This window comes from Marmota flaviventris, chromosome 1 (assembly GCF_047511675.1).
Source record: "Marmota flaviventris isolate mMarFla1 chromosome 1, mMarFla1.hap1, whole genome shotgun sequence".
In the NCBI taxonomy this organism is placed as follows: Eukaryota; Metazoa; Chordata; class Mammalia; order Rodentia; family Sciuridae; genus Marmota; species Marmota flaviventris.
The window spans coordinates 69,397,312-69,415,196 of NC_092498.1; the positions used below are offsets into that span (position 1 = coordinate 69,397,312).

At 36.2% G+C, this 17,885-nt stretch overlaps 1 protein-coding gene across 4 annotated transcripts in view; it reads right to left on the minus strand.

Moving 5' to 3' along the window:
• The window catches only part of Nrcam (neuronal cell adhesion molecule), a 277,444-nt gene that overhangs the window by 120,770 nt on the left and 138,789 nt on the right, over positions 1–17,885 (minus strand). For all 4 annotated transcript variants that reach the window (XM_071613514.1, XM_071613519.1, XM_071613512.1 and 1 more), the window contains exon 3: positions 13,678–13,762. The gene's annotated coding sequence lies outside the window, so the exon portion shown is untranslated. The remainder of the gene's footprint in view (positions 1–13,677; positions 13,763–17,885) is intronic.

A 17,885-nucleotide genomic window follows, 5' to 3' on the forward strand; every position in this document is an offset into this window, starting at 1 on the left:
GGAAGAATTGGCATGAGGAGGGGGCAAGGTATAAGAAGCAAGCTTTAATTATGATGATTTCTATTACTAGGTCATAACCGGTGAGCAAACCACATTGGCACTAAATTCCAATAACATCTTTGTTTTAGATAGAATCAGTCATGTAAGAGAGAAGAAGAATGTACAATGTTACTTCAATACTACCTTGTAGCAGGCAAGCACCCCTGACGGATTATACTGTTTGGCCTAGAATTTATTTTCTCTTTCTGTAGCACCCATTTCTTCTACATGATGCACATGAACATGGAATGGATATTTAGAAGCACGGGTGCAGTGTGTTACACTGACAGCCTTTAGACTTATTAATCAGTGTAATCGGGCAGCAGGGTAATAGCTTTGACTTCCACATGAGACCTTATTTGTCATGTACACACAGCACATTGACCAGAACTCCCAAGGCCAAGTGTTTCTCTTATGAACTAATTAAGCATTCTGGTAGGCACAATTCTAGCCCAGGCAAAGATGGGGTGGTGAACCACACGCACCCTAGAGCTGGAATATGTGGCGTAAATCTCTGCTTTAGCATTTATTAGCTCTGTGCCTATGGACAATGTACATAATTTTGTACCTCCATTTCTTCATCTATAAAAATGAAGATAATAAGTGGCTATGAGGATAATATGTGTAAAAAACATGTAAAATGTTTAAAACCCATGGTAAACCTCAATAAATGGTAACTGTTATTATAGTGGAATGAAAGTTTTTAGAATCGGTATCTTGGAAATATGTAATTCCACTGTAAGCATATTACTGCCTACATACAAATTTAATACTTTCCCCAAACTTCTATTAACCTTTTGTTATGGGCATTAAAAGAAGAAGATGAAGAAGAAGAAAAGTCCCTGATATTAAAAAAAAAATACTGCTTGGGGAATATTGTGATTTTTTTGATTGTTGTTGTAACACTATGTTAATTTTATCTTATTAAATATTGAAGAAGGACCATCACCATTGGGAAGAAATTAGAACACATTATATGAAATTAAACTAATTTGTCTTTATAAAATACACTATTAGAGGATCCCAGATGCTATTTTTACAATAAACATCTATTTTTTAAAAAAGGTCATAACATCATACATGTGCCAACAAAACAGAGAATAAGAAGACAAATGCATCCTTAGGTAAGATGAGAGCCTTCAGGAAAACACCTAGCGTCTATGCTGTGCTAAACTAAGGGCAACATGAATGCATAGTCAAATGTACATGTCCAAAGAAGAAAGTTAAATATGGGCACAGGCCAGGAGGAAACGTCAATTAATAATAAAGAAACAAGGCAAATTTTTGTATCAGATCTGGCATTAAAATCTGGATTTTTTCCATTTTCTTTTCCAATTTATTTTAAGATTAAAATTTAAATTATGGTGCTGATTTGAGAATAATAAATGTTTTATGAGTCTTGGAAAAATATTATTATTAAATTCATATACTTTTGTTCAAACTATAATCAACTCAGTAATAAAAAGCCTGTTTTAAAAAAGAACATCTATTTTACACTGGGAAAATAGGTTTTCCTTATATTGAATGCATATCCTATAGAACTAGAGTCCATTGAATCACAAATTCTCATTAGAAGATTTTAAAAAATAAAAGGGGTATCATAGAAGATTTTCAATATTCTATAAACAGAGTAAGCCATTCAATTATAAGGCACAACTATATAATGCCAAGAAAAGACAATTTTAATAAGAAAGCAAATTTAAAATGTAATAAACTCTCAAATATCATCTGCGAAATTCAAGATCATTTGAACTATTTAAAAGTGCACTGTATATCCTAACAAACATCTCCCATTCTTTTTATTGGGAAGTTAGTTAATGACAGATGATAAACATAATTTCATTACAAATACCAAAGTGTGTTATATGCCAACCAAATTCAGAACAATGTCAAAAAAAAAACAAAAGAAACAGAAAAAATGAACCAGAACAATGCCAAGTAAAATGTGGAAAACAAATGAAAAGCCCCCCCCCCCACCACCACCACCACAGACGACATCTACAGAAATTATAACAAATATTGCAGTAGTTTTCCAGAAAGTAGGTTCTGTGGCCTGTATAGATCACCAAGACGACTTCTAGGACACAAGACAGTAGTGGAGAGTTGCTACCAGGCACCTGGGAAATTGTTAACACCAACAAAAATTAACAGAATGATCTGGGGTACATAGGTGTCTCTGTGGCACAGACCTCCAGACCTCTTACTGTCCCATCCCACTCTGGGATAAATAAAAGGAGTTTGGGGGTTTTATTTTATTTTATATTTTTGCTTATTCTATGTACATGAAAAATAGATACAAAATTAAATGACTTTCCAAAATATGACTCTTTTCCATTTGACTGGTTGAATAGAAGACAAATGGACACTGGTGTAAGTTTTGATTAAGAAATACCTAGGAGCTCAAAATGAAAATTTTATACATATAATTTGTTTGGGCATTTAAAATTATGATTTGATACACTAATTATGGTAGGATTTTTCCACAAGTGCACATGAATTCCCTCTGCAGTCAATGCATTGCTTTAGGACAATATTTCTGAGTTGTGTGATTCATCTTTGCACATGCCCTAGGGTTAAAGTGTCTTTCATCTTAATAAATCTAAAAGAATTATTAAGATGGAAATGTTTCATAGAAATATGACCTCAATCATCTGGGATATGTCTAACTAATCACCCTTTCCAAATAGTGATCAGAGGACAAAAATAAAACAAAACCCACAAAAAATAACAACAGAAACAATGTAGCTCTTTCTCTTATGTTTGACTCAAATTTGTCTGCTTGTAATAATGACATATTGTCCCATGTGATTGCTTTAAAAAATGTTTCCAGTGACCCTTGGGAATGTTATGTACTGTGTCCCTTCATATTTGCCCTTGGCAAAATTTCCCTTATTCAGATCACTCTTTGAGAAAATAATTTCAGTCCAAATTATGTACATTCTAAGTCCTTTAGTTTAATAAGGGTTTTTGACCTTCTGGTTCATACATGGCTAGTTCTTCTCTTAGAGATGATTGATGGCATTAATTCTCTTTGTATGGCATCTCCGGGAAACCATTCTCTTTTTCACAAAAGTGAAGCAATTCTTAGGACAAACTGGATGACCAGTCATCACTGCTGCCAGCCCAATATTCTGAGTTCCAGAAGGCAGAGATGTCTCAGCTAATATTGTATTCACAAAAGAATGGGATGAATTTCTGAGTGAATTTAAACAAAATAAGAAAGGGGAAGAAGCTCCCATTCTTTAGGGGCCAGCAGCTCCCATTCTCCTGGCGGTCCTCTGGTTTTGAAATCTCAGTACACATGTTTTTACCCAAGCAATAGTTACCTGTTTTCCTCATCATTTGTGTTCTTTCACTAGATTTTTCTAAAATACTGATGTCAAATTAACCTTCTCAAAACAATACTAGGCACACATCACTTTCACTCAAGAACTTAATGGGTTCATAGCTGAATTTAAATCAAACTCAGTATGGCACATTCACAACTAGACATTTTCAATTCAACATATTCATAACAGAACTCTTTTCCTCTCAAAAGTAGAATTATTTTGCATTTTCTTTTCTGGTCAGGAGCATCATCATCCTCCCCAGTCTCTAAGCCAGGGTCAGGCCTTGCTCTTCCTCATCCTTCATTCCCAATTAGCTATAGGTCCACCCAAATAGACTGTGAGCTGCCTCCCATACTTTAGCTCCTCAGCCAGAACCATGGTCCATCCTCTCTTGCCTCTTTATCTTCATGTCACCATGAAGAGTTGTGACATCTGCCTTTATATCACCATTATATTGTTACCATGCACAAATATACACATATGTTATTTTGACTTTCTGGGACAAATTACACCATATTGCAACTGTGTTATAGATTTCAGGTGTATCTCACTTGTTTCTCTTTGAGGAAGTCTGAAACATAGCAGGTCATAAATAAATGAATGAATTGTTCATACACATGAAGGAAGGAAGGAGGAAGGAAAGAAGGAAGGAAGATGTCTCCACATTTACTTTTTACCACTTCTCTTGTCTACTTTCTGCTTTAAATTGGTTTATTTTTCCCCTGTGCCATGTCTATCTTCATCCCTTCTCAAGACTTTGCCATTTTTTCCTACTGTAATTTCTACACTTTTAAATTTAATTTTTATGAACTACTTTCAGAACTATTTTTCCTTCATCAATTAAAGTCAAAGCCTGTCCTAAACCTTGTTCAGTTTCCAACTACTTAGTGGCCACCATCCTTCAAATTCTGAGTACTTTTAGTTTCCATTACACATTTAACTTTCAATGATACACTATGCTTTCTATTTATGTGGTTATCTGTGTATGTGAACATCTGATTTATATGTGTATAACTAAGGAGTGCAAGTTGCTGAAGGGCTTATACTCTTCAAACCTCTCAGTTTCCTATATAGTATATAAGAACTCAATAATGCTTATTGATGAAGAGGGTCACAATACAGACATTACATATAGGTTCCATAAGTTAGTATTTTATTTGTATTAATGAAACCCAAATAACTTCAAAATAAACTTTGATTCACTGTCAATAAAATGCTGAGATTCTAGGTTAAACTATGGATAATGGTCCCACCACTTGTTCAATTGTTACTGAACACATTACTTAAGAGCAACCTCACTTGAGTCTCAGCTGAGGAAAATCTATTTTATAAAAGAAACTCTTTCAATTATTTACTCTTTCTAATGAAGATCTTCTATGCCCTAAATATTGGATTGCTTACTAGAGTAAGGCAGCAATACTTCTGTGGCAAAAAAAAATATGGACAGAGTCAACAAGTTCATTTTAATGTAGTTATCTTAAATCTAATTTCTCGCTGAATTTGGGATTGATTTCCAGAAGAAAAACCTCAGAATTCAAAGGTTTCCTTTCAGGAAAATGAAAATGTCCATCATTTTGCCCTTGAGCTGCTCTATGTCACCAATAACCATGAGAAAACTCAAAAGAGAAAAAAGATGGTGAAAAGTTTTCTTTGGGAGTAACCTCTGGCTTAGTAGATGATGAGAATTCTTTTCAATTCAACAAATATTTACAAAGCATGAACTAGGTTCATGGGATGGTTTTAGAAATACATTTTAGAAATGTATTTATTTTTACTACTCCTCTATGTCAAGGAAGTTTTCCAAGTGCCTTCAAAAATATAAAACAGATTGAAAATCAATTTGAAGACTGTTGGATTAAAGCTAATCTATGGTTGTATTTTGTATAATGGGGAAATGTTACATAAAGAAGAAATATTTTACAGGATACTTGGAACTTAGATCTGTTTTTCAGGTCATTTGAATTATTTAAATATGGTAGTTTTGTCTAGTTAGATTTGTCAAATTCCTTCTTTGTTTTGTGGTCCCCTTGGCCCCAGGGAACAAAGCCATTTAGGAAACTACATCTTTTCTGTGCTTTTTGACTAAATAAATAAATAATAGAACTTGTAGAAATTATTTTCCATGTGCTTCTACACGCTGGATTGTTCTTTGCCTACCATTCTCTCCTTTCATAACTTGTTCCTATGGCCTTTCCTTCACCAGGCTAACAGCTTCTGTCAGCAAGCTTTTATTCAGTACAGTATCAAAAGCTTTGCAGAAAAACGGATTAATCATGTTCACTGCTTCTCTTTGTTTGCCCCATCAATTCTTGTGGAATTCAAGCAAACCAAGAAAATGCATGTCTAATCACAAATGTGAACTCCCTCTTATATAGTTATTTTGGTGCATTCTCTTTTAAATATATCACATAATTAAAGATTCTCTGAAAACTAATAAGTTTCAAATGAGATTAGTTTTACCAAATATCTTCTATATCAAGGTGTTATCACAATGATTTAAATACATATTTTTTGTACCTTAGAGCGCCAAAAGAGAATGGTATAAATGCCACAGAAGTACTTTTAAATTTTTTTTAAAAAAATTTTCCTTTTCTATTTCCACATAAATCCCACATAACAATATGACACATCATTAGAAATTTTAAAATAATAGCAAATTTGGGTTAACTATTAATAATAAATTTAAAAAGTCATGTATTCCATGAACTTTCAAAGTAGACTTTTGAATGGTCATGTCATTGATGTTTCTAAATGGACTCTATTAAAATCTTAGTCATAAAAATAGCAGAATACCATTCTTCACTATTAATTTCATGCCAAGATTTAAATAAGATAAATATTGGCAACTTCACCACTTCTTAATATAATTTTTCCATACAGCTATTTTCTATTACATAGAAATTCCCTCTTGTTTAGAATGAACTTGTTTGTTTTGCTTTCCCAATTGGAAAAGCAATTTTTCTGCATAGCACTCATGACTTCCTATTTTAAAATACTACATAGTTGAAGTCTCAAAGTCACAATGGGCAATGTTATCAACCCAGGGCCATCACTGGGCCATCCTCTATGCTGGTCCCTCTCACACCATTTTAGAACATGGCTCTCTAATAATGGTAGTCTTTTTTGTTAAGAATTAAATGATGAGAAAGTTTTTAAAGTAGCAGTAGAATTTTCATGTCTCAAGTAACAAGTGAAAGATACTGAGAAACTGATGTGACTCCATTGTTGAAAAAAGCTTCTACCTTAAAGCTTGTCCAAGGAAGGGGGCATGACCCTTGTCCTTGGAAAAACCCATGGAGCACTCCTAGGCACACAACTACCCTGCTGAGTTGTTTGTCTGCAATAACAGGAGAGATCTGCAGCGCCAGGTGTCCCTGACTCGGTTAGGCTAGATGAGGACCCACAGCAACCCCCTAGCAACCACCAATCAGCATGAGACAGGAAAAATACCTGGGATGCCAGATGACCCCCCAGTAGTTTATTGTGGTTGATAACGTGTTGGGAAACCATGTAGTTTAGCACATACACCCCTCGTGGCTTAAACCGTTCTGTTCAAAGGAATCCCTCTCTTGTACTAACCAATCACCCCTACCCAACTTGTTCCCACCAGTGAATGTGCTAATCAATGTTAAGAATTGTTGTTTGATTTTCCTGCGGTATGGAATGATTTGCTGTGTGAGGTTGTGACGGATAGAGTATCCCCAAAATACTATAAAATCTCACTGAACAAAGGGCTGGGACTCACTCCCTGGGACCGCTGCGTTGGGAACTGTTGTGAGTCCAGGCTTGAGCTTGCAATAAAGACTCTTGTGTGATTGCATCGGATTCATCTCCTGGAGGTCTATTGGGGTTCTAGGAATCTGGCATTACAATACTAAGCAAATTTTTAAAACTCTCATTCATCTTTTTGAAACCATTAGCTGAGCAGAACCACATTAAGATAAGCCATCTTGGAAACATGCTATGAAAAAAATGTGTGGTTTAATGGGGTTTAAAATACAGCAAGAGAAGTCACAACCCTGAATGAAACAGATTGAAAATGAAATTACCCTGGCTGGGCGGGCTGCTGAGATCCCTGCTTCAAGGAGGAGTGAATGTCTGAGACACCAAGATCACCAAGTATCTAATGGGCCACCCATTTGCACATCTCTTTCCATATTATTCAAGTGCAAACTGTGCTAAGTTTTCTTTCTCAAAAACTTTGATCATTTGTAGAAAAATGGATGGAACTAGAGATCATTATGTTAAGTAAAATAAGCCAAACTTAGCATTTTTTAAAAAAAATTTGGAATCTTATTTTTTTTAGAAAAAAGATAAGAAAGTAGGAGAAGGGAATTTTTAGGGAAGGAGAAGAAGGCAGGGGACTAGGTACCATGGGGAAAGGTTGGTAAGACAGTAAGTAGTACTAAGGGAGAATACAATCAAAGCATTTATGCTCATGTATGGAAATGTCACAGTGAAGCCCATTAGTCTATATAATATCAGTATGTGCTAATAATTAAATTTTAAAACATAAAGCTTAAAAAAAATTTTGAAAAGAAAAAAAAATGAAATTCAGGGAAGAATTATCCAGAGGACCAGTTAGTGCCACCATGCATTTATGTTTGCTAGTAGAGTACTCTTTCTATGAACTTCATAGTTTATAGAATCCCTAGTAGATTACAGTATAGAACACTTTGGTGAAAGGAGAATGTTTCTGTAAACAAAAATATCTGCTAGATCTTTGGTGACATTTATAAATGCACTGGTGTGACATAAACACAGAGAAGACCATGTACAAATGGGCCCTCGTAAGTGAAGCAGCAGCCAGTGAGGAGGCACACTGGACACACCTCAGCTGCAGTAGCAGCTTAAGGAGGCATCCTAGGAACACATTAATCAACACATTCAAGGAATGCATTAATCAACACTGGCTTCCTTGTCAGCTGGCATGCCCCATTGTTTAACTGTAGCATGCTAAATAACACAGAGCAGCAATCTGAATGTGAATTTCCACCATGCTGCAAAAGACAAAACCCTTTTCAACACTGGTTCCATGCACCATATCCTACTGGACTGTTTCAATAGAAATCATTCTCTCCAGTGTTCCTAGTAGTTTATGGACTTGCTTGCCGCAACAGTCAGCAGGAAACAAAGAATCTTTACAGACCAGCTAAGTTTGACAAAAGCTGTAGAAATGCCTTCTGCAGATATGAAAACTTGTATCTGTCCAAGAGATTTTTTTTTCTTTTCCTTACAAAATGAATGCTTTCGTGAAAGGCAAAACAAAACAAAGCAAAAAAAAAAAAAAAAATCCAAGCATCTATTTGTGTATGCAGTCAGTTGTGACAGCAACATACTGCATTACCAGCAGGGGCCTGGGTATGGCCTCCTGCTCCACACTGGGCTTCATTTTCCTCCTGGGTAGTTCCCTAGATAACCCTCCTGTCAGGATTCGACTTCCTCCAAAAGCAGCCAGGGATGAAATGTCCAGATGCTGGAAGGAACGGATCTGACAACATGCCCCCAGAACCTAGGCACATGCCTACTTTTGTGTACAAAGAGTGCATGGACCTGAGCACAGAAGGCTCTCCAGCATTCCTGCTGTGGGTCTCACTTCAGAGCAACCAGACTTAGAGGGTCCGCCTCAGGAGGTTATGGTGCACAATTATTAACGTTCAATAAATAATGATTTTGGTGATAAGAATGCTGTGCATAAAGATCACAATTCTAAATGAACAAGGGATGTCGTTTTTTATTATTATCATTTGGAATAAGGTTCCTCATACTAGAAAAATAATTTCAGTAGAGGTTAAACTTTCTGGGAACAAGGATCACAGGGCAGTGGCTCCCCTCTATGTTTGGTAACACTGTTCTGGAAATTTCAATGAATGTCAAAATTAAAGTCCATGTCCCATTGATCTAGCCTTCTCTCATCGCCTGTTCTAATTCTGGTCACCCTAGAAAACAATTAAAAATTATGCTCCAGAAGTGCAGCAGGGAAACAAATCTGATCTAGTGAGCATCTGCAAAGGGCTCTTTGTGAAGGTCACTGCATCAGCCCAGTGGTGTATAACTGTTAAGTTGCTATACATTTCCTCTACTGGAGTGACTCAGGCAATTTCTCCTTCCATTTTCAAAGCAGACATTTTTTCCCTTTTAGACTGCAATGGGAGGAGGGGGAGGAACACATGAGAATTGCAGGATTCCTTACTGATTACTAGTACTAACTGTTGCTGCCACAGAAACATAATGCCACCTTTCTCATCATTCTTACCATTACATCACCCACCTGATTATCTCCCAAGAGAATGTCAATGTCATTCTTAAGACATCTTCCAGCTGCCCTTTCTGAGCTTTCAGAAATAGCTAGCAAACTGGGCAGCCAGGAGTAGTGGGAGCGGGAGAGGGTGGCTGTCCAGAGAAAAATGTTGGGTCCCAAAAGAATAATGGACAGGATGCAAGGGGCAGAAAGGACTTAATTGATAAAGTCATCTCAATCAAGGACACTGTTATAACTCAGAAGCAAAGGATCAGGAAACATATTATAATCTACCCTCCCTACAGAAGCACTGTGCATGAGATTTAATATGCTTCCATCCAACCCCAGACACAGGGTTGTTGCTCAAACTCCACACAGAGAAGAAACTCTGGGCACTACCCAGGATGGAAGACAGAACATTCCTCTTTGCACTGTCATTCAGCTTCCAGGAGCACTGCACTTGGGTGGTGAGCCGCTACTCGATAAGAAATTTGCCATAATTACCATAAAGAAATTGTGCAAGGGTGCTAGTGTTTCAAGAGGCTTAGCTGAAATCCAGAGCTTGCCCTCATGATATGTCAGGGTAAAGAGGGAGGAAGTTACCAAGTATAAGAAAAGATTGTTCTGGTTTTCTAGATGACTAAATATTGATACAAACTCCACTTGTATTTAAAATAATGAAGAGCTGAATTTATTTATTTTTTTGGTACTAGGGATTGAACCCCCTCAGACCTTTTTATATTTTATTTTAAAACAGGATCTTGCTAAGTTGCTCAGGGCCCCTCTAAATTGCTGAGACTGGCTTTGAACTTGCAACCCTTCTTCCTCAGCCTCCCAAACCACTGGGATTATAGGCATGCACCACCATGCCCAGCAGAGGTGATTATCTTTTACTTAGATTTAGAACCCTACTGGTTTTTACAAATTCTAAGCTCCCCAGGGAAATGGATGCATTAGTATTTCATCTTTAGTTTTGTTGGGTGAATATTCTTTTGTAGACACTGTATGTCTTCTGGATTTGACTAGTACCTAATAATGTGATAAAAGTGATTCTATAAGACAAAATTCTGATAGGACACTTTATTGTTAATAGCGTTAAAATTATGCTCCTATTTAGGGACTGGGGCTATGGCTCAGTTGTAGCGTACTTGTCTGGCATGTTTGAGGAACTGGGTTCAATTCTTAGCACCACATATAAAAAAATAAAGGTCTATTAACAACTAAAAAAATTTTTTAGAAATTATGCTCCTATTTAGGCTTCTCAATAAAATATTGGCTTATATTTGAAAATCAACTTAATTATAAGAAAAAGTTTCCCTACTCCTATTAGTTTTGTTATCTATTCAGAATGTAATTACTGTTCTCCTAAGATGTATGAATAACTTAAAAAAAGTTAGTCCTGTAAGTCCCAGGAAAGAACAATTTTGAAGTCATCAGCCAAACATAATCAGTAAATAGTTCAATAACCTGTCAGATTTTTCTTTATACACAGCTTGCCAAATAGGAACATGCTTTAGATATTGCAAAGGCATTATTCTTCTTCAGATTCATTATGGTTATTGCCACTACCAAACTTACACTAATGTATCAGAGCAGAAAACCTTATATGGGTTACTTCAGGGGTTTCCCTGTGCCTCACTCTGGCTGATTATTAAACGTCCATCGTTAGCAGTCCGGCATTAGCTCAAGGTTTTCAAACTAGATTGAAGGCAGATTTTCCATGGAGAGAACTTACACATTAGGTTAATGACAAGTGTCAACACAGTTTTTATATGCAACATTGGACACACAGAGATGGCACTTCCCAAAGAAGGATGTGGGATGGGTGTGGTGGTTTGCAAACCATAGTCCACAATTCTGGCTGCTCACATCTTTTGAAAACCACATCACACCATAGATCATGGGAAAGACAGTTGAAAACTCCAAGTAGCAACAAAACAAAAACAAAAATCAGTTTTCTTATTCTAATGTCAGAGGTCAATTCCTGAATGGTCTGGGGAAGATCTAACACAATTATGCTTTAAAACTTTGGGATATTTCAAAGAGTCTTTGTGAGGCAAGGGAAAGAATTGAAGCACATTAGTCACTTAACCAAAAAAAATCACTAAGAGGTAGATACTGAAAAAGAGGAAGATAAGCTTTTTCACTTGTTCTTCTGGAAGACAGAGATTTAAAAATCAAATACCTTTCATGCAATGAAAAAAAGAGAAATCATTGACTGCACCCAGCCAGGAAATTCCCTTAGATGCACCCTCTCTGGTGGGTCCTTCGTTGCCACCTTAGAGTGCTTCTCCCCTGGAGTCCCTTTGCATGTCTTGTCTTCCTGTATCTTCCTTCTCACTAGAAACCACCATTACTGACAAGATCTTGCCCTCACTGTCTGCCTACCTCTTTCAGGTACTATGCTATATATTATCCCCAGAAGCGCTTGCCATAACTCACTACTGACACCAGTATTTTATTGGCAAGCCACTATACTCAACACCATTACTACTAATTCCTAATTTCTAACAATTGTGATTTGGTATTTATTACATATCTCTGTTAAAGTAGGGAGAGTTTACTATTACTTTACCTGGAAGATGCTCTTTATTTTATGAAATTCTTTTAAGGGGAGGGCTACATCAGAACCTTATAAGTCATTCTGCATTAACTAATGGAGCCTTTTTAAAAAAATAAAAAGTGACATTTGGATTAGACAGAGGGAGTGAAGGGGGTATGGGAGTAGGTATGATAGTAGAATTAACTGAACATTATTACCTTATGTGCATATATGACTACATGACAGGTGTGATTCCATATCATGTACAACCAAAGGAATGAGAAGTTATACTCCACTTATGTGTGATGTGACAAAATACATTCTACTGCCATGTGTAACTGATTAGAATAGATGAAAAATAAAATTTAAAAATAGTGAAAAAAAAGTGCCATTTATACAACATTAAGCCTTTTGGGTATTGGGTATAATTATCTAACTTATGAATCTTGCTAGTCTTTACCAATTTTCACTTTTCAAGGACTTTTAAACAGAACAAAATGTGTGCTGTTTTATTTACAAAGCAATTTCCAGGCTACCAATTTGGAGATTCCTAATGATATTTTGAAACACCATAAGTAGTTAGTCATACTAAACCAGTTTCAATTCGACACAACGGAAGCGAATTCAGCTGGGGCATGAATCATTTCCTCTAAGCAACAAAAGAACTTCTCAATGGATCAATTTAAGAATTCTCAAGATCAAGGGACAAGATGCTGCAAGGATTTTGCTACCTCAAAATCTTGCATTCGACCTCATCTTTTCTTATTAAAATCCATGAGAGTTTATTTGTTAAATGAAGCCTATGAAGTGCAGAACTGACTGAACAATCGAGCTCTCATCATGCCTTAAGAAAGCTATTGTTGGCTAAGATATAGTTCTCTGAACTGTGTTCCAGATCTGTAGGGAAGATATTTTTCACCAAGTACAGCTCTGTAATAGAGGGCCTTTCAGAGGGCACCATAGACCCTGCAGGGCCTGTTCTAGAACTGACCGTTTTGGTGACATAAATGAGAATGAGGTGGGCAGTGTGGGTGGGAAAGCGATTTACAAAGCAAAAATCACATTTCAAAGTAACATTTAGACTTTCAAAACTGACCTTTTTATTATTTGGACTTCACTGTGAGATAAGAAAAAAAATCACATAAGCATCAAATTCAAAAGAAAATTCTTTTCTTATTGATAATGCTCCAATTTTTAATCTTTAGTTCCTTCAGAAACATTTTTTCCTATTAGCAGTGATTTTACTGTGCTATCTATTTCCGGTGTCTTACTGATCCATGCTTTAGCCAAACAAACAAAAACAACACAAAAGGACTTTAGAGGCTGGTTTTCTCCACTCTATTTGATCCATCCTCTTTGACAAGTAGTATGATAAATATTTTTGCATTTCCCACTCCCTGTCTTTTATCACACTCTGGATTGAAAAATATTAAATATGGCAATAACATTACACAATGACATCATTTTATGGTATCAGTCCCTTCTTTAACTACTAATTTAAACACTTTAAAAAGAAAAGGCCCTACCTTTGAAGAAGGTCTTATTATCTGAAGAAGTCGTCCTTTCTTTTAATCCTTTAAACCAAAGGTCGTCTTAGCATTGCTCTGTGGACTGAAGAGTGGGGGAAATGTTAACAAGACATTGGTTGTCATCAATCACAGCAGATTGTCAATACATGAACTCCAACTCACTCCCTGATGGGAAACACAATTACAGAGAGAGCCCTGCAAGGAGAGACAAATTATGAATACATTTGCCAAAACATCTCTCTGTTGGCTTCAATCAAAAGAGACAGCAGAGAGGTGGCTGGAAGTCTGGGGGATGTCCTGTTAATGGATTACAGCCTGAAGAGTCCTGCCTGGTTTTTAATGTTCTGTTTAGGAAATAGAGTTGTTTGGTAATGTATACACATAAGGTGGGTAAAATAATCCCTTGCTGTGGATTTATAACATTTTTCATTTAGTTACACAGAAGTTCTTTTGACTATGTTTGAAAGGCCCCACGTTGTCAATGAAGGTCATACAGAGATGATGGGAACAGCAAGATTTGAGGAGGAAATTCCATGGGCTTCTGATGAAGGCTTAGCTACAGACAGCTCAGGACCCTGCAACCTTCAACTCTCTTCTCCTCGGCCTCAATGTTTCCTTTGCAAATATTCCAGCTAAGAATTAGCAAGGAAAAGATACTGTGGATGGGAAATAGAACAATCACAGCTCAGCATATTATGCTTCAATTTTTAAACAGCCAATTCAATAACACCCAAGGTTTTCTAAGGGAGGATTTGTGTATTTTTGGACTTTGGATTTCTGAAAACAGAAATCATACTATCAACCTCTGAAAACATCCTTCAGAGAAGAGAAACAAGTGTCAATTCAGGAACTCTGGGCTGCACTCAAATGTTAGGACTACTGTGAATTGCAAAATTATTCCAGGAATAAAATAAAAAGGCATGTAAAAACCTCAGCTGTTTTAGTTTATGCATGTATTACAAAATATTTTCTGTCTTAAATTGCAAAAAAAAAACCTTTATAATAATTACACATACAACTATTCTTTATAGATTTTCATTGTATCTAATATTATGGTATTTTTATCAGGACAAAATAAATATCAATGTTGTGGAAGCTAGTGATTTTTCCTTAGAAGCGAAACAAAGATTTTCTTGTCATGTGGTTCCTAGTTATTAAAAAACAAAACAAAACAAAAAAAACCTCTAGAAGTTTATAAGAGCAAGGCTACAAGAATTGGAAGTTATGTCTACAACAGCAATTCAATTCAATGAACTTATTTGAACATTTAATATGTATCTGTCAATACAATGTATAATTATAAATAAGTAAAAAAGAATATAAATAAGCCATGCTTCCTACCATTAAGAATCCCGGTTCACATGTTGAGCAGGAAAAATAGCCAGAAATCACACCAACCACCATACAATGCAATATTAATAGAGAATTGTAAAACCACAGAAAAAGGGAACAGCTAATTCTACAAGGGGTCCTCAAAGACAGCCTTCGACAGGAGGTACCAATTGAGTTGAACCCAAAAGGAGAGAAGGAGAGTAGGAGAGCATTCTGGTAGACAGAGGGTAAGTGCAAAGGAAATGAGTAGCCTTCCCACTAGTAGGGCAGTGAAGCTACAGATGTGGAGGGGGATGGCAAGAGGGGAGGTTAAGAGATCATTTGCAGGGGCTGGGATTGTGGCTCAGTGGCAGAGTGCTTGCCTAGCGTGTGCGAGGCATTGGCTTCTATTCTCAGCACTGCATATAAATGAATAAAACAAAGGTCCATCGACAACTAAAACTTTTTTTTTAAAAAAAGAGGTCATTTGCAAGCACAGTGCAAAGATCATTGAGCATCAACCTATCTAGGAGCTTGCACTTTAACCTGAGAACAGTGTAAAGCCACTAAAGGTTTTAGGCAAGAGGAAAGAAAATTGGTCAGTAGTACAGGTGACATGAGGCTAGGGATTAGTTAATGGTGACTGTTTAGAAAGTGTTCCAGCAGGGGTGATCCTGCCTCCCTCCCAGCCCACCCCCACTAGTTCACATTTAACTCCTTCTTGAAATGCAACAGGATACAAAGATGAAAATAATCTAAAGTTGAGAATACTGATATGGTTGCACATCTTTTTATTTTTTTAATGGAGTAATTTGGTAATTTTTATTTAATTATGTGAGTGTCCCTTTACAGATCAAATTTTGTAAGGTCAGCACGGGATGTGGTCTTGTTCCCTCTCCTCCACTTCCTCAACTCTCATGGCATATTTCCACAATTTCTCTCCCCAGGGCAGTGTGGCTCTGTGTTCAATCTCCAGCACCACAAGGAAAGAAAAGATTTAATGAGATACTACAGTGATCTAGATTCTGTATACATATTCTAGAAAGTTTGTTATTTTACTCCAATTCTATGAGATAAATATCATTTTCTCTTTGATATACAGGCAGAAACTGAAGCACAGAGAGGCTATGTAAATGACTCTAAGTCATATAGCTAGAATGTAATACAGTTGGAATGCAAAAACCTCTTTTGTCTGAATACAAAGACCGTGCTTTTTCTATTGGTAAATGAGAATAAACTTGGGAGGGGCTGTCAAGATTTAAGAAGAGGGCAGGAGTGGGCTGGAGTTGTAGCTTAGTGGTAGAGCACTTACCTACCATATGTGAGTCACTGGGTTTGATTCTCAGCACCACGTATAAAAAGTAAAAAAAAATAAAGGTCCATTGACACACAAAAAAAAGGTCAGGAAGAGAGAAGTGTGGACCAAGAGTCATAACACTGCAGGAAGAATGCAAATGGAGCAAGCTCTGTACCTGTCAGTAGGGAGCTGGGTTCCCAGTTCCACCACCTCCTATGGGCTTGGTTTAAAGCCCCCTGACTCCTATTATACTGTCACATCTGGGTTTCCCAGCCAAATCTACTTCTTTTGTTAATAATGTTTCACAAAGTGGGTAGGTATGGAAATACTATAAGGTGCACTAAGGAAGAAGATGCTTTCAAACTTACATTTTTAAAGGGAAGTCAAATGAATGTGGTTCTTTTGATAAGTGCTAATAGTTTTTCTTTTCTTATATTTTTTTCTTTTTAACATAATTCAAGTCAGCAAAATGCTCTGAAAAGAGCATATAAATAATTTTACCTAGGTATGGTTCATGGCATCACATGGGAAGTTATTTCATTTATTTGCTCATGTATATTGCTGATAGAGCACTGCCACATGTTTAACCTTCCTGTGGCAATGTGAACCTTCAAGCAAAGACACCAAAAAAACTAAATATTAATTGTATTACTATGTCAGCAATTATGCCAAACATCTCTTGGAAATGAATTTTTGTCATAGTCATCACTCTTGCTCTGACAGCTGTGTCCATGGGCTTTCATCACTCTGAAATGCATTAGGTCAACAGAATAGGGTAATGCATCATCGCTAAGGACTATTTTTCCAATAACCAAGTAATGATTTAATTTTTTTTTACCAAATACAATCAACTTATCCTATTAAACAAAACCAGTCCGAAGTCTAAAGGTCAAGAAGAAACTTGATGTATTTGAAAAGTAGCCTTCAGAAAAGATGAATGGCATTTAGGTGACAAATGTAAAAAACCCAAAGGCCACTGCTCACATAATAAACCAATTACAATAAATGTAATCCAATGGTATATAAGTAGAACATAAAGAATTTAATAATTTAGAAAAGTGAAAACTTGCCTTAGCCACTCCTAGAAAAGCAAAATAATGAACTTTCTGAACTGCCCCAAAATAAATTGCTATTTATTGATTGGTATATAATTTTTGCAGGATTTTTAGTTTTGTTTTGATTTAAAGTGAGAATCTATAACATTCAGTACAACTGTAAATGTATTATTGCAAACATTACTAGGTAAAAAAGTATCCTCAAACAAGAAATACTTGTAATCCCTTTAAATGTATGAGGCTGATTCCTTAAAACTGGCCTCCTTAAAAATATAGCTAAGGTAGATGATATTGACATATCAATCATTTGATGCCCCCCCAAAGCCAATTCTGTCTTCAGTTGTTTCCTGTTAAAAATCTTCAAGATAAGTATAGCTGAGAAATACCTTTTGGATCATCAGTTGAAAACTTTACATGTAATAATATGTGTATATATCTGCACTATTATGGATTTATGTAGCATGCAAAATTATTTTGTTCTTGTATTACTATTAAATGATAGCGATTTGCAACGTTATTTTTAATCTTTGACCATAACAAAA